The sequence below is a fragment of the Giraffa tippelskirchi genome, chromosome 3 (genome assembly GCF_054371585.1).
Source record: "Giraffa tippelskirchi isolate mGirTip1 chromosome 3, T2T-mGirTip1v1.2.pri, whole genome shotgun sequence".
NCBI classification, from domain to species: domain Eukaryota; kingdom Metazoa; phylum Chordata; class Mammalia; order Artiodactyla; family Giraffidae; genus Giraffa; species Giraffa tippelskirchi.
In genome coordinates this window covers 39,237,878-39,259,135 of record NC_137277.1, presented here as the reverse complement: position 1 = coordinate 39,259,135, position 21,258 = coordinate 39,237,878, and the positions used below count along the sequence as shown (strand labels likewise).

At 48.4% G+C, this 21,258-nt stretch overlaps 1 protein-coding gene across 17 annotated transcripts in view; it reads left to right on the top strand.

The window, feature by feature from the left end:
- The window catches only part of RAP1GAP2 (RAP1 GTPase activating protein 2), a 260,021-nt gene that overhangs the window by 116,491 nt on the left and 122,272 nt on the right, over positions 1-21,258 (top strand). The gene's annotated exons all lie outside the window — the stretch shown is intronic.

Genomic DNA, 21,258 nt, shown 5'->3' with positions numbered 1-21,258 from the left:
GCGGGTACCATTGATCCGAGCCGGGCGACCGTCCCTGGCTCAGGTCCCGACCCGAGTGGCCCAGTGCGCTGGAGATGCCATTTGCTTCTCTGCAACTTGGCTGAGCCCGCGAGGTGCCGGCCAGGTTGGGATCTGCTAGCTTCTCGCACGATGCCGGCAGGCCAGGAACAAGTTTGGAGGTTGTCTATCACCTCCACCCCCGCCTCCGGTGTCTCTCTGTCTTTGGGTTTCTCTGTCTTTCACTATTCTTGGGTTTACTCTCCTGTTTGCTCCTGGATGTTGAAAATCGTCCTCCCAGGCTGTTTCAGGGATAGGCTGGAGGACCCATGCAGGTGAGAGATGTGGGGTTTGGGATGGGCAAAGGAGCTTTGGAGGCAGCTTCCTGGACTCTAGCCCACAAGACACCAGGAAACTGGCCACACAGGCTGGCAGAGCCTCTGTCCTCTATAGGGTACATGAGCCCAAAGTCTGCTAGCAACTGAGGGTCATTAGAGTTCACTGTCCACAGAGATGTGGTGGGGGTTTGGGGCAAGCTCTGGTGGCCCTGCTGTATTCTAATTTCCAGAGACGTTCAGAGTTAGTGCTGCGTTCTGCATTGGTCAAGGGCTCAGACAAGGACAATGGAGCCAGAGATACCTGGGTGGTGACTGGCGGCCCCTGGACTCACCCAGAAGCTGGGTGTGCCTGGAGGAGGTGGTGGGCAGTGAACTGGAGCACTTGGAGAAACCGGCATGGGTTGCCCCCTATGGTCCCGTTGTCTCCCATCCCTCTCGTCCCCCTTCCTATAATGTAATTCAGTGTTTCCCACAGCCCGGGATGAATCTCCAGTGAAGTAACTGAAGGTGGTTAAGCATGAAATAGCATTGAGTCACCTAGTGAGAAAGTTCTTCCCTTTTCAGTTCTCTGCTAGTCCTTGTGATTTCTTCAAGGGGCAAGTTTCAGGTTGGTGCTAGTCTGACTTTAACACCTTTTAAACACTTGCTAATCTCCCACTTACAACAAAGAGAGAGCAGACCTCTGGCTCAGGGCCTTTAAGTGGGGGAGCAGTGCCTGCCTGCAACTTAGGTTGTTTTTGCATGGTTTATTTTTAGGATTCTCTCCTGGTTATGGCCACTGGTACTGATGTTCTCTCTTGCAGTGGTGATGTGAAGCATCACTTTAAATTAGTTGAATCAAGTCACAAGAATGAGTCTATTTAGTAGAAATAGTACAGATGGTGTAGAATATGGCACAAATTCTGCAGGTGATCTAGGAATGAATGATGCTCAGGACACACTTGTCTAGCAGGAAAAGCTGCCAGCCGGACTTGGAAGCTCAGGGCTCCAGGTCTGGACCCCATTCTCCCCTAGACTTTGATTCTGATCCATTCCCTGCTCTTTGGCATACATACAGGGAGATGAGCAAGCCAACCCTCTACAGTCAGAAAGCTACGGGGTGGCTGTTCCAAGACAGCCTGGACTTGTTTTGAGGGAAGAGAAGGGAGGCATGCTCCATGGAAAGGCAGCTAGTTCAGAACAGCTCCTGTCTCTGAGTGTTGAATGTAGAAGTGTGGCAGAGGCCCTGCACAGACGACTGGAAGCTCTAGTCCCCCCTCCTGTCTTGACTGTGACATGATAGAGTTCATCTCTCTGAGCCTCAGTCTCTGCATCCCCACAAAAGGCATGCAAGGCTCAAGGGAGATGATGTGGGTCACAACGCATCTGAAAGGTAAGAAGTACTGCATGAGGATGGAGGGATTTGAGCAGATCACTCCCATTCTTTCTCTGCGCCTGTGTCCTGGAAACCACGGTGAGATGGCGGGTGGTGACAGCCCCACCACTGGTCCAGATCAGCCGTGTGTGGACTGAGAAGGCAGCCAGGCGGGTGTGGGCCTGAGTAGAGAGAGTCTGGGGTTGGGGGGCTGCAGTGAGGCACAGGGCAGGACTTGGACAGGGAACAGGAAGGGATTGGCCCGGGTGAGGATGCCCCAGGCTCCTGGTACTTGTGTTTCCTCCTGGATGCTCTGTGCTCTTCCCTGCGATGCAGGCAGACAGTGGTGACCCTCTCAGCCTCTGCCTTCGTCCTGTTGTTGTGTTGCTCCTGCCATGCTGATGGCTCTGGCCATGGATTTAACCTACCGAGGAGAGAGAGGGCTTGCTTTCATGCTTGTGCTGAATGACCTTTACTTCCCTTGCTGTTTGTTATCTGGAGTTTCTTTGTCTCTGAGTGTCTGAAATCAGTGCCGTGCACACAATTGACCCTTGCTCTGCAGGCACTGGCCATGGGGGCCATGGAGTAGGCTGCAGCCGCCAGCCTCTCTTAAGCACTTCCATGCTGAGTGTGAAATTTGCCAAGTTCCTCCATCCTCCCCGCTCTTATCACAGGGTCAGGTCAGATTCAGGTCCCCTTGTCATCCATCCCAGAAGGCTTGATTCACCCATCGATCTTCCCAGCACCTCTAATTGACAGCCCTGTGCAGATGATACTCCCGGCTGTTGGCCACGAGGGATGTAAGCTACTGTGTGTCTTGTAGTAATGGCCCAGTGGTCCTTCATCTTCCTGCCCTCCCCAGGCCACTTGGAAATATTGTATGGGGCAGGGGGAGGGAGGTATGCCAGGGAGAATGGTGACAACATCGGTAATCCATATGGGTGCAGAAGCAGGAGACTCCCAGGCACTCTTGGTAGGTCCCGAGAACTGTACCGGAAGCTCCAGCCTCAGTTTGCCTCCTGGAGAAATGGGAGTGGGGCTCACCAGCCTTGATCTGACGGCTCTATGGGAGTTTTGGGACAACCTGGAGGTCCTGCTTCTTTCCCACCATCTTCCAGGAATTCTAGCACCTGTGATCCTATGGAAACAACGTTGTATTTGAGAGGGGATTGAATTTGAGTGTGGTTCCAAGGAGGCACCTGAACAAAGCCTTCCTTGGTGATGGCAATTTGGAAACCCCTGTAATGGAGAGCACCTTTCTTTTCTTTTCTCTCTTTCTTTATTTGGCTGCTCTGGGTCTTAGTTTCGGCACTCAAGATCTTTTAGTTGCTCCATGTGGGATCTCGTTCCCTGACCAGGGATCAAACCCAGACCCCTTGCATTGGGAGCACAGAGTCTTAGCCACCAGACCACTAGGGAAGTCCCTGGAGAGCTGCTTTAGAGCGCTCTAAAGAGCATACAGATGTGGCAGAGCGCGGTAAGATCCAGAGCATGGCTTTAGTAATCATAGAAGCGGGTGATGAGGAGGATGGTGCCCTCTGATGGGGTGATAGCTTACGGTGAACGGTGTCAGATCCGTGATCTCTGAAGAAGATTTAGCTTCGGGACCAGGGACCAAGCTCGATCGCTCAAGAGCTTTTGTGTAATAGTATTAAAGTATGAAAAGGGGCAGAGAAAGCTTCTGACATAGACATTAGAAGGGGGACAGAGAGTGCCCCCTCGCTAGTCTTAGCAAGGCTTTATATACTTTTATCAGACCCACTCCCACAACATACATCTTAAATGAACAAGATTAGAACTAACAATAGAAAGGTCTTACCAGACGCACTCCCATAGTGTACAAGTTTTAAGATAACAAGATTAGTCAGAAGGTTCTTGTTAAGGAGAAACATATCCTTGAGCAAGATACATTGTTATATTGACTAAGACAAAGCAATGTAGAAAAAATATTTGTCCTTTTCTCCTCCTTGAGAGCCTCAGACCCCTTTCTCCTCCTCCTCCTTGGGGATCCTGGACTTCTTATCAACCTGCCTAGGAATTGACTCAGGGGCAACGGGCATCTTTGGCAGTTGGTCTGAAACAGGGGAACATAATCAAAATATTTACCTTCTGAAACGTGTGGATAAAGTCAGTGTGGCTGCAGGTGTGACGTTCTGAACTGGAGAGAGGTCAATTAGCACAAATGAAAGAAAAATCCACATCTTACAGGGGGTAGTTATTTTGGGACAACTCCCACCATGGGGTTTACGAGGAGGAAAATATAAATTCACTCATCATTCAGCAAGTCACTCATGGCAGGCTCTGTGGGGCAGAACGGTGAATCTAATGAATCTGATCCTTCCATGGTGGGACGTAATGTATAGAGGGGCAATCCTGTATAGGTTATTAGAAAAACTCATCCTTGGCTTAAAAAAAAAAACAACTTTTTATTGTGGAACTTTTCAAGCATGCACAGAAGTGGAGAGAATGGTCTAATACAATACCCAGTTTCAGCTTTTATCAACTCATGGCCAACCTGGTTTCATTTATTTACTAATTCACTCACCCGCAAGATTATTTTGAAGTAAATCCCAGACTTTATATCATTTCATTCTTAAATATTTCATGCATCTTAAAGATAAGAGTTCTTCTGAAAAACTAGCAATGATCATACCCCCTAAGTTAACAATAATTTCTTAATATCACATTCAGTCAGTGTTCAGATTTCCCTAATTGCCTCTTAACAGTTTTATTTTTTATTTAGATTTTATGGTTCATTTACTGTCTCTCATTCCCCCAGTCAAAGGTGATTATTTCTCTTTTTTGCCTCATAAAAGTTTTTCTTAAGTGTTTTGGGATTAAGATTCAAAAATCCAGTGTGATTGGTGATACGTCTCATTATAAGTTTTCTCCTACAACTCTTTTTTTTTTTCTTTCCTCCTTACAATTTCTTTATCGGAAAAACTGGGTTGCTTGTCTTGAGGAGTTTCCCACAATCAGGATTTTGTGGATGGAGTCTCTGGGTGTCATTTAACATGTTCTCCTGTCTCCTATGTAAGTGTCAGTGGTATTTAGTTTTAGAAGCTACAGTAGATTTGGGTATTTTTTTTTTTTTTTGGTGAGACTATGCTAGTGAAAGTTGGGCTTCCCTGGTGGCTCAGATGGTAAAAAATCTGCCTTCAGTGCAGGAGACCTGGGTTCGATCCCTGGGTTGGGACGGTCCCCTGGAGAAGGAAATGGCAACCCACTCCAGTATTCTTGCCTGGAGAATTCCATGGACAGAGAAACTTGGTGGGCTACGGTCCATGGGGTCACAAAGAATCAGACATGACTGAGTGACTAGCACTATGTTAATGGAAGGATTCCCAGGTGGTGCAGTGGTAAAGAATCCGCATGCCAGTGCAGAAGATGTAGGAGATGTGGGTTCGATCCCTGGGTCGGGAAGATGCCCTGGAAAAGGAAATGGCAACCCACTCCAGTATTCTTGCCTGGGAAATCCCGTGGACAGAGGAGCCTGGAGGGCTACAGTCCATGGGGTCTCAAAGAGTCAGACATTGACTGAGTGACTGAGCAAGCATATATGCTAGTGGAGGTTGTCCAGTTGTCTGCTTTTGTGATATTAGCAGTCACTGATTGCTTTGTCCTTAGGGTTTGAAGGCTGGTGTCATGGATGATAGCTGGGTTCTCACATGGGAGAGCTGGTGACAGCCCTTCGAGCTGCGTGGAGTCTGAGTGTCCAGCAGTCCTGGCCTTGGAGCCCCAGAGTCCCGGGGCTGGAAAGGGCACAAGGCAGGAGCTGGTCTGCTCCCAGGGCCCAGAACAGATGGCCGCTTGTTCTCATCTTAGGAGGTGGCTTGGTCCTGCCCTCTGCAGAAGGGCCTGGTGCTCACTCTTTCTTGTCTCACGCTTGAGCCAGTTGCTATCGTTGCTTTAAAGAACAAACCTCTCCCTTTAACCAGCTTCCCATTTTTCACCTTATTGCAAGTCTGAGGAGTTAAGGAACAGAATTTGAGGCATAAATGAGTGTATTAGATTCCTTTTGAACCATTATTTCAATCTCCTAATTGGTCTCCTCACTTCTTGTCCCCCTTACCTATTCTCCTGATAGTGGCCACAGTGGAGTTTTAAAAATTCAAATATAAAACAATACAAAATTTCAAATACAATCAAGTCTGCCTACTGCAAGAAGCTCTCCATGGGCTTTCCATTATACTTTATTTTTAAAATTTTATTTTTTAAAGTTTTTTTTTTTAATGGCTTTATTTATTTTTGGAGCTGTGCAGCATGTGGGATCTTTGTTTCTTGATCTGGGATCGAACCTGCACCCCCTGTGTTAGAAGCATGGAGTCTTAACCACTGGACCACAGGGAAGTGCCTCCATTACACTTGAAATGAAATCTAAAATCTGAAGCTGGGTCCACGTGTCCTCCCTGGTTCTATGAACTTACCTCTGACCTTGCTCCCCCTCCTTCACTGTGATCATTGTACTTCAGTTGCAAAGGCCTTCTCTCTGTTTCTAGAACATGCCAAGCTTGCTTCTACCTCAGGCCCTTTACACATGCTATTTACAGTGACTTCACTAACTATGCTTCCTCATCACCAGGCTCTCAACTCAAATATCATCTCCTCCAAAAGGACTCCTCTGACCATCCAACCTAAGCAACTCACTCCAGCCGTTACAACTTTATCTTGATTTATTTCCTCCATGGCACTTACCGTTAACTGATATCATCTAGCATGGGTAATAAACAATTTATTGACTATCTCCTCCCCTAGAAGGCGAGTTGTCTGAGAGCAAGGACTTTGCCTTTTTCACATCATTGCTGAGACTAGGAGCGCTCGGTAAATATTTACTGAATGTATGAGTGGGTGCTCATGAGACTCAATGACCCCCCAGGCAAAATGTGTTCCTTGCTTCTTACCTTGAAGTCCTCTTAATACTGCAGTGCTCTCTGAGATGGGTTTCAAGATGTCCCTTTTCTTTCTCTCTTTTTTTTTGGCCACACCATGTGGCATGCAGAACTACCCTGACTGGGGATGGAACCTGCACCCTCTGCTGTGGAAGCGTGGAGTCTTAACCACTGGGCCACCAGGGAGCTCCTTTCTTGTCTGAGATTTTCTGCCTTGCCTCTTGTTCCTTTCCTTCCACAAGAGATTTTGGGGAGAAATGAACCTGATCACTTGCATGTGTGTATTTCCCATGTTATTCCTCTGACTCCTTCCTGCCTCTGCATGGTTCAGGGACCCATAGATGTGAGGGTTCCGTCTGAGTCCAGCCCATCCTAAAGCTGGGACTGGGACACCAGGACTGTCCTGACTCTGGGTTCCTAGATTTCAGGTCCTGGAGCTGCTACCTGATAGGCAGAAGTGGGGTCCCTTCATTCATGCCAAAGAGGGGCCAGTGGGAGTCTGAATTAGCGAACAGTCTCCATTAGCAAATATATATATTTTTTGAAATGTAGCTTTATCTCTTGGGAGCCCGTGTAGCGCACAGATGGCTGGTTACCAGGATGTTGCCAGATAGAGGGCTTGCCAGGCTCACTTGGTTAAACCAGCGAGAATCAGTTCTGTGCGCTGTGGGGCTGCTGAAGGGCTCAGGAAGTTTCTCAGTCATTTTAAGCAGATGAGCCCCTGCCACCCCTAGCCTGGTCCCCACCCTGCCCCACACCCGCCCGACAAACGGAGTTTATTTGCTTCCAGAATCCATAAAAAGTAAAGGAGGTAGGCAAGATGATTTCAGGTGGACAAGCATTTTTTGTTTTGATAGCTATTTAAAAAAAAATGAATTCTGGCAAGTGATGCTGGTTTTCTACGTATGACACTTACATAATACTTTAAAAAAGTAAATTTGTTTAAGTAAAAAATTGCGAATCAATTTAAAGAGAAGTGTTAAGAGAAGTAATAGTCAGGTGGTACATGGATTTGGGGAAGATGGGGAAGGTGGTGCTGACATGCCTGTGGCTTAGGGAGCACTGTTGGTAGGAAGGGCGCCTGTTTCTCGAATGTTAGAATGGATGCTCCAGCACTCGGGTTGTTGAGGACTGAATGGTTGTCACAAGCCAGCACCTTTTGAGGCATACTGTTTGCAAGGCTCTTGGCTGAGGGCTCCGGAGAAGGCAGTGGCACCCCACTCCAGTACTCTTGCCTGGAAAATCCCATGGACGGAGGAGCCTGGTAGGCTGCAGTCCATGGGGTCGCTAAGAGTCGGACACGACTGAGCGACTTCACTTTCACTTTCCACTTTCATGCATTGGAGAAGGAAATGGCAACCCACTCCAGTATTCTTGCTTCGAGAATCCCAGGGACGGCGGAGCCTGGTGGGCTGCCGTCTGTGGGGTTGCACAAAGTCGGACACGATTGAAGTGACTTAGCAGCAGAAGCAGCAGCAGGGCTGAGGGCTCATGTGCACGTCTATCAATTCTACCAGTTATTATCTTTGTCTTCTAGCTGAGGGACAGAGGCTCAGAGGTCGAGGATCATGCTAGGACAGAATCAGAGGTGGAGAAACAGGGATTTTTAACCTGCTTCTACTGCAGTCCAAAGGCTGTGATCTTAACTATTATATTATCTGGAACCCAGGATAAGCATTTAGGCAGTGCCTGGCTTCTGAGAAGTGCTTATTCCGTGCCAGTGCTGTTACTATGAATGTACTGAGGTGTAACATCCATATAGTGAACGTACAAGTCTTAAAGGTACCGCTTAGTGAATTGCCACGTATGTATCTGCCTGTGTAGACACCACCCGGGTCAGATGTAGCACTTTCCAGCACCCCAGCAGGCTTCCTCAGGCCCCTCCGCAGTCCAGTTATAATTACTATGAAGTCGGCCCATTGCCTTGCATCTGGGTGGTACCTGGGGTAGCCTTGACCATGATAAAGGGAACTCATGTCATGAGTTGGAATTTCTGAGTGGGGAGCCCCAGTTTGACCATGGTGGATGGTGCCAGACTCTGCACTGGTTTCTAGGGACACATGAGCCTGGATTCACCTTCCCCTCTCCTTCCAGTCATGCTCACTGGGGACCTGGAGCCCGTGCTGTGTTTATTCACTGCCCTTGGAGAGGCTGGGTTGAAAAATTGTCACTTGCTTTTAAGCTTATCAGTTATGCACACTCTGTTTCATGAAAGCTGGAGCCCTGGCCACGTGCTTCCTGGAGCCCTTTGGGGGTGGGCTGACCCTGCGGGGCCACTTCTCTGAAGGTGGGAGGTTCGGGGGGGAGCTGGTTGTTGGTCAGAGCTGCCCCTCCCCATCCTTCCCTTCCTTCCCACTCTTCTGTTTTTGTTGTAAAGATCTTTACCAACCACACTGAATGCGTGTGGTACAATCAGCACGGTGCTGATACTTGTCATAAATGCTTACTCTCAAAGGACAGACTTGTGGTTACCAGGGGGAAGGATGGAGGTAAGCGATTGTTAGGGAGTTTGGGATGGACAGGTACACACTGCTATATTTTAAATGGATAACCAACAAGGACCTACTGTATAGTACGTGGGACTGCTCAATATTATGTGGCAGCCTGGATGGAGGGGAGTTTGAGGGAGAATGTGCTGGGGTGCTCAGTTGTGTCCAACTCTTCGCGACCCCATGGACTGTAGCCCACCAGGCTCCTCTGTCCGTAGGATATTCCCAGCAAGAATACTAGAGTGGGCTGTCATTTCCTCCTCCAAGGGAATCTTCCCGACCCAGGGATTGAACCCATATCTCGCGTCTCCTACATTGCAGGTTGATTCTTTACTGCTGAGCCACTGGGGAATGGATACATGTATATGTATGGCTGAGGCCCTTCACTGTCCACCTGAAACTTTCACAACATTGTTCATCAGCTTTAACCCAATACAAAATTAAACGTTTAAAAAGTAATAATAATAAAAAAACCCTGAAAATAAGCGCTTACTCTCAGGGCTCAAAAATAGCCCCTGAGCAATGTGCAGCTCTCACTGGGTTTATAGGAAAGACCCTTGGAAGGGTGGAGGACGTCCCCACCTCATTTTTCGCTGTCATGTGCTTCATAACCAGACTGTCCTGTCTGCAGAGAGTGGGGACAGCTAGCACCTGGGGGTTTAGAGTCGGAGGCAGAAGTCAGAAATGGCCCCTCCAGACTCCTTAGGTCTTCGAGAAGCCTCCACTCTATGCCAGACTCTGTTGGAGGCACTGCGGATGCAGCAGGGAACAGCGCAAAGCCTTGCCTGTTCTCCAGGGACTTGTTAGACCCACATATGTTTTTCACTTTTAAGTCGGTATTTTTGAATTGGAAGGTTCCATGTTACTAATGTGTATTTCAGCCTTCTATGGAGAAATCAGAAGCTCTGGCAATGTTGGCCCGGTCTGCCTTCCCTTCCTTTCCACTGCCAGTTGCCAGCTCCATGTGGGGCTGGTGCCCTCCCGCTCACCCCAGCACCCATACCTGGCTGCCCCTCTGTCACCTACCCCCGCTGTGAGGGATTGGATATAGAGTGTGGGGAGCAGGAGGCTTAGGGTTGGGGAGCTCTATGTGTAATTAATGAAACATGCAGGCTGGGTGTTGGGTCTTAGCCAGGCATGCCCTTGGGTCTCCTTGGTTTGAGGCTAGTCCATTGTGACCAGAAAGGAGGGGTCCTGGCAGTGTGGCTGAGTGCCCTGCAGGAGCTGGGCTGGAGAATGGCCTCTGTTCATTTGCCTGTAGATGTTCCTCCTGTCTTACCCTCCCTAATTACCCCCCAAACAAAATAACAGAAATGATGGGAGGCTGGGTTCCATAGAACACAGACTCAGGAATTCCCGAGAGAAAGGACAGGGATGAAAACTAGTATTGAGCTCCACTCTGGGCATGGCACTGAGCTGGCACCTGAACCTCACTAGTTTCATTCTCTGCAAGACTGCTTATCATGATTTCCACTTTTCACAGAGGAAAAAGCGGAGGTTTAGAAGAAGTGACACATCCAGTGTCACTCATCTCGTATAGGAGAGCTGAGATTCAAACCCCAGCCTGATGCCAAATTCTAGGCTTTTGTCCTTTTGCCTATCACATGGTGACCCTGGCCAAGTTCCTTGACCTCTCTGCCCTTGACTTTCACCTTCTATGAAGGGGACTGTACTGTATCTCAGGTGTATGAGACACCTACCAAGTGTATGAAAAGGCTTCAGATTATATTGAACCATGACACTTTAGCGTATTTTTATTATTTTGTAAGGAAGGGACTGGATAGGTCTCTTGGGCAGCTGGGCTTCTTTTGAACCCCAGGCCTTAGCTGATGGGCAGCGGGGTGGGGCGGGGGTGGGGCGCAGTCCATGGAGCCTTAGGTGGAGGAGGATTCTGTCCTGTCAGGCGTCAGATAAGCTGAAAGGCCTCTTGGCTGTTGTCCTCACTAATTAGAATAGAAATTCCCGCTCCTTTATGAGAACGGGAAGGTCTGGGCCGGAGCCTGGGTTCACCGTGCCATCTGTATTTTAATAGAATATTTATTTTAATAAGATACTTAATCCGAGATGCAAAAGCAGGAAGAGTGTGTAAATCAAGGGGTAACCGAAGCAGGCTGTCTGAAAACTCTATCTGCAGATATGCCAGAAAGGGCTTTTGAGTGCGACTTCAACCAAGGCCAGTTGCCGATAGCTGACAAGGTCCCCCAAGGGCACAGCCACGTGGAGCAGGACACAGGCTGTGGTACAAGTGATGGGAACAAGGCCACCTGGCTTCCGCGTCTCAGGTCCTCTGACCTCCCCCTGCTGCTGGAAGGTGCTGCCACCCCCCTCTGCAGCATTTGCCCTCTCTTTCTCCTCCATAAATGCAAATGCAGGTGGCAGTCCTGCTTCTAAATGAGCTGGGTTCCAGACGTTCACTTGTGCTGCTTCAGTTCACGTCCATCACTATACGTGGAGCACAGGGTATGTACCAGGCCCTGGACGACAGGGTTCAGGAGGAGAATGAGATACTCTTCCTGCCTCAGGCAGTCTGTGCCCTGGAAGGAGAGATCAGACATGTAGTGTGAACCCAAGACCAGAGGTGGGGGTGCTGGAGAAGAGGTGCCTGGCGCCCTGGAGGCCACCCGAGGAAGGCTTCATGGAATTGGTGGTGTTTGAGGTGGGCCGTGGGCTTCCTCGATGGCTCAGTGGTAAAGAATCGGCCTGCAATGCAGGAGACACAGGAGACGTGGGTCCCATCCCTGGGTCAGGAAGATCCCCTGGAGGAGGAAATGGCAACCCACTCCAGTATTCTTGCCTGGAGAATTCCACGGACAGAGGAGCCTGGCGGACTACAGTCCATGGGTCACAAAGAGTCGAACATGACTGAGTACGCACGGTACACGGTATGGAGCCTGAAGATTTCAGAAGGGAGTGATGAAATGGGGAATTACATCCTAGTTAAATAGCATGTGTAAGCAAAGGAATGGAGGTGGGAAGGGCGGGGGACACGTTCAGGACCCAGTTGGACTGTGATGTGGATTTCACGGTGAAGAATAGCGGGAAATGAGGCTGTCAAGGTCGTCTGTGTCCATTTTGTGGTTGGTGCTGAATGGCAGGGAGGGAAGCACAGATTAGGCAATGGGAGGCTTCACTGCTCCGTGCCCCCCGCCCCCAAACCTATGTGGTAGTGTGGAACCCCGGTTAGCATAGAAACAAAGACTCATTCAAAATTACAGGTGAAATAGAGTTCTCTACCATTTGTTTTTTAATTTTTTTTCAAGAGACCAAAGCTTTTTATTTAATAGTGAATAAATCAGTTTGTGACTCAGTTTCCTTGTCCGAACAACAACCAAAAAGATAATTTGCCATGTCTTATGGAAAGATTGTAAGGAGATGTAAACTTCAAAATGATCTTTGAGTTTTGAAGAACAATGGTCTAACATTTGTTTTAATGCCATCTGTTTAATTAGGGGTTTCAGGTTAGAGGGTCTTTGTGTTGGAGGGTGGTACCTCCAAAATGACTCTTTTTAAAAAAAAAATTTTTTTTAATTAAAAAAAAATTAAAATTTATAGCATGTAGGATCTTAGTTCTTTGATCAGGGCTTGAACCCATGCCCCCTACAGTGGAAGCACAAGAGTCTTAACCACTAGACCACCAGGGAAGTCCCCCAAATGACTCCTTGATTGGAAATTGAGCTGAATTAGTCAGGAGTCTTTTGGTTGTAAGTGACAGACCCCCATTCAAATTAAGCTAAAGGATGAAAAGAGGTGTGTTGGCTTTGGTCAGTTAGAAAGTTCAGGGGGCGCGATTCAGGGATGGCTGGATCCAGGGCTTCATTCGTGTCCCTGGACACTGGTTTTCCTTCTCAGTCTCTAGGCTATGCTTTCTTTTGGGTTGGCTTCATCCTCAGATATCCCTCAACTTTATTCACAAAGTTGGATGATGGCTGCTGCAGGCTTACATACTGCCAGTTTAGCAACACCATTAGGAAGACCAGTAGTATCAGCCAGAGTCCCAAGGGTGACTCACCCTGGATACAGTGGTTTGTGCCCCCATCCTTGACTTTGGTTAGAGGGATAATATACGTTTTTTATTTTTTAGAGGAAATTTCTGTTCAGGAGGAAGTGAAGTTTTATTAGAATGATGTTCAATCCCCATCCTCATAGAGTAATTTTTTAAACTTTTTATTTTGTGTTGGAGTATAGCCGATTAACAATGTTGTGATGGTTTCAGGTAGACAGTGAAGGGACTCAGCTATACAGATACATGTATCCAGTCTCCCCCAAACTCCCCTCCTGTCCAGGCTGCCACATAACATTGAGCAGAGTTCCCTGTGCTGTACAGTAGGTCCTGGTTGGTTATCCATTTCATTTATTAAAAAAATATATATATTTATTTATTTGACTGTGCCAGCTCTTAGTTGCAGCATGTGGGATCTAGTTCCCTGACCAGGGATCGAACCCGGGCCTCCTGCATTGGGAGTGCAGAGTCTTAGCCACTGGACCCCCACGGAAATCCCTGGCTATCCATTTTAAATACAACAGTATGTCCCTGTCCGTGCCAAACTCCCTAACCAGGATAGGTACACTGATTAGCCAAGTCTGGGTCTTGTGCCCACTCTGGATCCCAGAGGTGAGTCACCTGGGCTGAGACAATAGGAGGGGTGGGTCATCTGAGGAAATTGGGTATGTTGCTATCAGAAGATCAGGGGATGGAAGTGGGGCGGGACAAGACCAAACGCTGTTGGTCCACTCTCCTGGCTCTGCTGGTTTAGAGAGATGTGGGTTCGATCCCTGGGTCAGGAAGATCCCTTGGAGAAGGAAATGGCAACCCACTCCAGTATTCTTGTCTGGAGAATCCCATGGACAGAGGAGCCTGGCAGGCTATGGCCCATAGGGTTGCAAAGAGCTGGACAGAGATGAAGTGACTTAACATGCACGCATGTATTCCATTTCTTACATCTCCTGCATTGGCAGGTGGATTACCACTAGTGCCACTTGGGAAGCCCATACAATGGAATGCTGATACCACGTGGATGAACTTTGAAACATTATTCTGGGAGTTCCCTGGTGGTCTAGTGTTTGGGACTCTGTGCTTTCACTGCAGAGGACATGGGTTCACTCCCTGGTTGGGAAACTAGATCTGGCAAACCATGAGTTGTGGCCAAAAAAGAGAAAATATTGTGCTAAATGAGCTAAGCCAGACACAATGCTACAGAGAGTGGATGATTCCACTTGTATGAGGTACTTGGAATAGGTAAATTCAGAGAGACACAAAAATTCAAAGTAGAGTAGAACTTGTATGTGTGTTAGTCGCTCAGTCGTGTCACCCTTTGTGGCCCAGTGGACTGTAGCCCGCCAGGCTCCTCTGTCCATGGAATTCTCCAGGCAAGAAAACTGGAGTGGGTTGCTATTTGCTCCTCCAGAGGATCTTCCCTACCCAGGGATCAAACCCGAGTCTCCTGCGTTGCAGGCTGATTCTTTACCATCTGAGCCACCAGGGAAGCCCTAGAATAGAGGTTACTGGGGGCTAAGGGGGTGGGTTAGGGAGAATTATTGTTTAATGTATACAAAGCTTCAATTAAGGGTTCTGAAAAAAGTTCTGGAACTGGATTGTGGTGATGGCTGCACGATACTGAATCGTACACTTAAAAATGGCTACAGTGGTTAAAAAAAAAAAATCTTATTCAGGATCCTAAAATGTGCAGCAGATAAAAGAGTGTTTCCCTGGGTGGAGATGGGGTGGGCAGGTGGGGGCGGCTCTAGTCCCATTTCTGTGAAAATGAAGATGCATTTGGAACCAGAGTGCCTTGGGGACTCCAGGGAAGCGGCAGTCCTTCCTTCCCTGACAGTCCACGTGCTGAAGTTTGGGGTCCCCCAAGCTTCTGTCTTGCCCAAGCTTCACTCCCCACTGATGGTCACATTTGCTGGGGAAGGTCAGTCCAGGGAGCAGGCGCTGGAGGGACGGGGTCCCCTCCTGTGAGCTCTCCTTGTAACCCACGTTTTTTTCCCTGTGATCAACTGCTCATGGACAGGCATTTGCCAATGCGTTTTGGGGCTCTCCTCAGGGCTTCCCCAGTGGCTCAGATGATAAAGAATCTGCCTGCCAATGCTGGAGACACAGGTTTGATCCCTGGGTTGGGATGATCCCCTGGAGAAGGGCATGGCAACCCACTCAGTATTCTTGTCTGGAGAATCCCATGTTCAGAGAAGCCTGGCAGGCTACAGTTCATGGGAGTTGCAAAGAGTTGGACATGACTGAGTGACTAACACACACACGTGCGCACACACACACACACACACATGCTGGGCTCTCATCAGAGGCTGAGGGGACTAGGGATGGGTGGGAACTATGGGAGGGGCTCAGCATGGTCTCAGTATGAAGAGAAGAGCCTTGACCTTGTGCTGACCTTGGGGCACAAACCAGAGCCTATGCAGCCACACAATGGAAGGCTGGGGTCTGCACACAAAGTGGCCACCCTCAGTGACCTGCCAGCCGGCCCTGAGACGGGCAGCGGCCACCCCAGGGTGCGTGGACCATGCAGAAAGGGTATCTCTGTGGCTCCTGACCATAGCACATGCTCAGAACCTTCCTCTGAGTGTTTTCTGGGCTGCTTCTCGCCAGTTGGATTTTTTTTTAAAGAAACATTTATTATATTTTTAAAATCCATGTTCTTTGCAGAAAAATTGGAAAACACAGAAAAGTACAAAGACTAAAATAAAAATCATCTGCAATCCCAGATGGGGGATTTGCAGAGATAACCACTATTAGCATTTAATACATTTTCTCTGGTCTTTTTTCCTATTCAAACATACAACCTCCCACACAGTATATTTACATCTGCATCTACACCTGTTTCTCTGTATTATAACACAATTGAAATTATATTTTATACACAGTGTATTAGTCAGGACTCTTGAGGGCAGGCAACAGAAGCCCACGTTGAATTAGCCAAATAAGATCAGAGAATATATTGGCGGGCATAACTCATTTTCAGAAACTGCTTCAGGAACAGCTGGATCCAGGACCACGAGCTGTCTGTCTTCCTCTCTGTCTCTTGTGTCTGTGTCTCTCCCTGTGTTGGCTTCATTCTTTTGGGACATCTCTTCCCATGATATTGAAACCATGGTGGCAGACCACTGTGGGTTTACATTTCAATCCCTTTTCCTCCTGAGAGGGAAAAAAATAGTATCTCCTTTTCACCAACTTCAGTTAGATAAATCCCAAGGAGTAGTTCTGATTGGCTTGGATCATGCACCGAGCTCTGCATCAGTCCCTGTATGGGGGTGAGGGTGGGGGATGACGATGGCCCAGCCTGAGTCAGGGGCTCATCCCTGTGGCTGGTGTTGGTACTGTGACTGTAAGAGTCCTTTTCAGTGGGAGAGGATCAGATCCCCGAAGTAGGGGTGGGGAGTTTTATTACTAGAGGAAGGGATATGAGTGAGTTGGGCAGGTAAAACCACACACAAGCTGCTTTGGTCCTGGTTCCAGACACAAGAGCTAGCACAGTGTGTTGGGTGAGCATGTGGGCCTTCTTTCTTTTCTTTTGGCTGAGCAATGCAGCATGTGGGATCTTAGTTCCCTGACCAGGGCTCGAACTCGCATCCCCGGCATTGGAGGCACAGAGTTTTAACCACTGGCCCACCAGGGAAGTTCCAGGTCCCTTTTTCTTGTACAATTTTAACAGATCAAGTGGTACCATCCTATAAGCAGCACAGTTTGGCAACACTGGTCATCATTATGCATGCATATCCCCTTTGACCAAGGGGATATTTCCTCTTGTATATTTCCACATGTGGAATGGTGCAGTACAAGATCAATTCACCATGATATTATTTGAAATAGCAAAACGTTGGAAACAACCAATTTCCTATCAATAGAGAACTGGTTACCTGAATTTCACATTCATGCTGTGGGCTACTATGTTACTTAATAAAGAATGGTGAAGCTTTCTATGTAGCGATAGGAAGTTCTCCCAAGATATTTTGAGTAAAGAAAGCAAGGTACAGAATATATATATATTTAACAGAATATATGCAGAATATATTTAACTTTTGTGTTAAAAAAAGGGGAAAATGGGATGCTGTCTTTGTATTGTTTTATATTTGCATAAAGATGCTACAGAAGGATGTGTAAAAATCTTTTCATGGGCCAAGTGGGAACTGGACAGATTGGGACAAAGCTAAGATGAGGCCTTTCACTGTATATCTTCTAATAATTGTCAGCTTTTGGACTACATGAATGTATTACTCATTCAAAAGTCACCAGGTCAGTTTCCTTTGGGGTGATGAAAAAGTTCTGGAAATAGAACTTTTGTGGTGGTGATAGCTGGACAATGTTGTGAATATCCCTAAAGCCACCGAATTGTATACTTTAAAATGGTCACTATGGAATTTTGTGTTATGTGTTTTACTACAACTGAAAAAAAAGTGAAAAATTAAACAGACCAAAAGAAAAAAATAGAAAAAACTGAAAAAGCATGGCATGAGAGTCTGGCGTCAGACTGCCTGGGTTTAAATCCTGACTTTGCTACTTCTTGGTTTTATGATTGGATAGATACATTACTTAACTTTTTGGAGAATCAGTTTAGTCACTTGCCAACAAAGGTCCGTCTAGTCAAAGCTATCTATGGTTTTTCCAGTAGTCATGTATGGATGTGAGAGTTGGACTATAAAGAAACTGAGGACTGAAGAATTGATGCTTTTGAACTGTGGTGCTGGAGAAGACTCTCGAGAGTCCCTCAGACTACAAGGAGATCCAACCAGTCCATCCTAAAGGAAATCAGTCCTGATTATTCATTGGAAGGACTGATGCTGAAGCTGAAACTCCAATACTTTGGCCACCTGATTGCAAAGAACTGACTCATTGGAAAAGACCCCGATGCTGGGAAAGATTGAAGGTGGGAGGAGAAGGGGACAACAGAGGATGAGATTGTTGGGTGGCATCACCGACTTGATGGACAGGAGTTTGAGCAAGCTCCAGGAGGTGGTGATGGACTGGGAAGCCTGGCATGCTGCAGTCCCTGGGGTCCCAAAGAGTCAGACCCGACTGAACGACTGAACTGAACTGAAAGAGTGGATTATGAAAGACTGTATCCTGAGAATTGGGTGAGAGGTAAAGGATTTAACTGGGGAATCATAGGCCTCCCTGTGGGTTAAGGATCCAGAAAGGTGAGGATTGTTAGGGCTGCCTTCCTTCTGGCTAGCTGGGACATTTGCATTTTAATGGAGACTCTTGAAGACTAAAAACATTCAGACTCAAAGGGAGGAATGGTTGGAATTTCACAAAAATTTATAGCTCCCTGACTGGGGAAAATGAGATCTTTTCTTTTTCCTGGGCAGAGTTAAATTTTTACTTTGTCCTCACCTGTGGCCCCAGGTGGTGGAGTTGGAAGCAGAAGAATGAATGGCCAGCTAGCGGGAAGGGGAAGAGGTGGATAGGAGAAAGGAGAAAGGAGAGCTGAGGACCAGACCCAAGGCTGACAGAGCCCACGCGAAGCCTGAGATTTGGATCTGCAGAAAATGAGAGCACCCGTCAGTCAACCAAGAAACCCTGTCACTCCTAACCCACGCCACCCAATCCCATATCCACCTCCATCTACTGCCCCTTCTAGAAATTGCCCCTGGCCCTGCTCCCCACCCCTCCACAGTGCTGCTCTGGTTACCAAATCCAGTGGTTACCTTTGTGCTCTCAACTTAGAGTCATTTGACGCTGCTTAATACTTCCTTTTTTCCCCTTTGTTGTTGTTCTGTCGGTTAGTTGTGTCCGACTCTCTGTGACCACGTGGACTTGCAGCGCGCCTTGTGGTGCGCCAGGCTTCCCTGTCCTTCCCTATCTCTCAGAGTTTGCTCAAACTCATGTCCATTGAGTTGGTGATGCCATCCAACCATCTCATCCTCTTTTTCCCCTTAATATTTATTTATGTATTTGGCTGTGCTGGTTTTAGTTGCAGCATGCGGATCTTCGATCTTGTTGCCGTGTTCAAGATCTTTTATTTTCGGCGTGCGGAATCTAGTTCCCTGACCAGGGATCGAACCCTGGCCCCCTGCATTGGGAATGTGGGAGTCTTAGCCACTGGATTACCAGGGAAGTCCTGTGAGAACCTGCATTTTAAACCAGCTTCCAGGTGATGCTCCTGCCACAGGTCTGTGGAGTCACCGTGGGGTTGGATGTCAGGCATAAGGCAGGAGGAAGGGTCAGGAGTACTCAGGGACTTTGATTGGGAGACAGAACCCGGCAAGAGGAATAAGCTGGGGGAAATGATGAGGTCACCTTTGGACACGTTGAGTTTGAGGTGCTCAGAGATCCTAGGGAGATGTCCAGCTGGCAGTGGGGTCTGAGGCTCAGATGAGAGGCCTGGGTTGGAGGCAGAAAATGGGGTCATTGTAGGGATGGCAATCACAGCCCTGGCTTGCTTCAGGCTGAGTGCGGAGAGGGTGTGCTGAGGGTGGGCAGCACTGCTGGGAGCCCTCTCTCTCCCTGGAAGATCCATTGTCAAGGGAAGGGCCTTGGTTAAAACACCCAACCGACACCAGCTGTGGGACAGGTGTTTTCTTCACTAAGCTTGTTCAATACCACCTTGACATTGCTGTCAATACCCCACAAAGAAAACAGCTCCCTGGGGGCAGCATAATTGCCTGCCTGTCCATCCATGTTCCCCATCACACATCAGTCCTCGAGGCTGGGTAGGGGCTGAGGATCCAGCAGGAACAAGGCTGGCCTGATCGCTGCCCTTATGGAGCTCACGGTCTGGTGGGTGGAGCTGAGGAGCTGGGGACAGTGGCCTTTCGGTGAGGGTCTGACTTGATGGGAGCCATTGAGGGCTGAACTGGCAGCTCTGAGGACAGTGAAACCTGTTCTGATCTCCCTAGGTTTAGGGAGGAGGGGAAGCACTTCCTGTCTGCTGGTCCCTGGGATGTTCTGGCAAGCCCTGCCACTCAAGGGGGTGCACTGAGGGTGCCAAATGGTCACCTTCATTCTTGCTGCTTCTACCAGAGTTCTGGGAGGACCAGAAGGACCTACTCCAGCACTTCGTGTGGTTGTGTTGATGCTCCCACCAAAGGTCTCAACTCTGGGTGTTGCCCTCCCCCGCACCCCCGCTGGGGCTTCTTCAGCTCCGTGGCCTTTTAACTGATGGATTCTGGCTGCGATGGAGAGGGGAGTGTCTTCCATCTAAAAGCTTCCAAAAGCTTCCATTTTCTCTCTTCTCTGTCTATCCACCCTTCCCCCTCCCTCCTTTTTCATTTTCTGCCTAGCCCCACCACCGCCTAAATTTGTAAAACAAACCCATTAAAAAAAAAAAACTCACTTACCTATTCCACCTGCAGCTCAGAGCAGGCAAAAGCTGCTGCCTCCCTTGGGAGTTGGCCTTTTCGGGTTGGCATCAGTCAGCTCTGTTCCTGGGGTGATTGGCAGAGAGTCCCAGGGCCCTGCCACATGGCCTGGGGCCCCGTCAGCCCTGCCTCAGAGACTCTGACCCAGATAGGCAGGTGGGTGGCTCTTTCTGTTCACTCTCTGCTCACTTACTGGCCTGGAGAGGGACCCAGAAAGGACAGACAGGGGACTGGAGGCCTTGGCAAACCTTTGAGTGATAGCAAAGCCAGGACGGGCTACTGCAGTCACTGCTGGTCTGTGTGGACCCTGGGCCCCTTGACAGACTCAACCTCTTGCCTGCTGTCCTCTCTTAAGGGAGAGCAGGGGCGATTTGTGGGGGTGGGAGGACACCTCCACTTGATGGCTTATGTTCCTGGCCTAAGCTGACAGCCCATGTGCTGCCCCAACAAGGACACAGCCAAGTCCTCTGCTCGGCCAGACAGGAATTTATTGTTCAGCACTGTTGGAGGTGTGGAGGGTGGGGGGTGGCTATAAGGAGATCAGGGTGCGGTCCTTGGAAACCTGCCTGGAGTGTGCACCGCAAGTGAGAACCGTCCTCACTTGGCGGGACTTGAATGAGAAAGGAAAAACAGGTGCACTGATTGCCACGCTTTGCTGTGACATGGCAGAGGTGGAAGAGGTCAGTTGTCCTTTACTTCATTTATTTTTGAAAAACTGATTTATTTGGCTGCGCTAGGTCTTAGTTGGAACATGCAGGATCTTTTTAGTTGTGATGTGTGGGACCTAGTTCCCCAACCAGGGATCGAACCTGCGCCCCTTGCATTGGGGGTGTGAAGTCTTAGCCACTGGACCACCTGGGAAATCCCCCTTTCCTTCA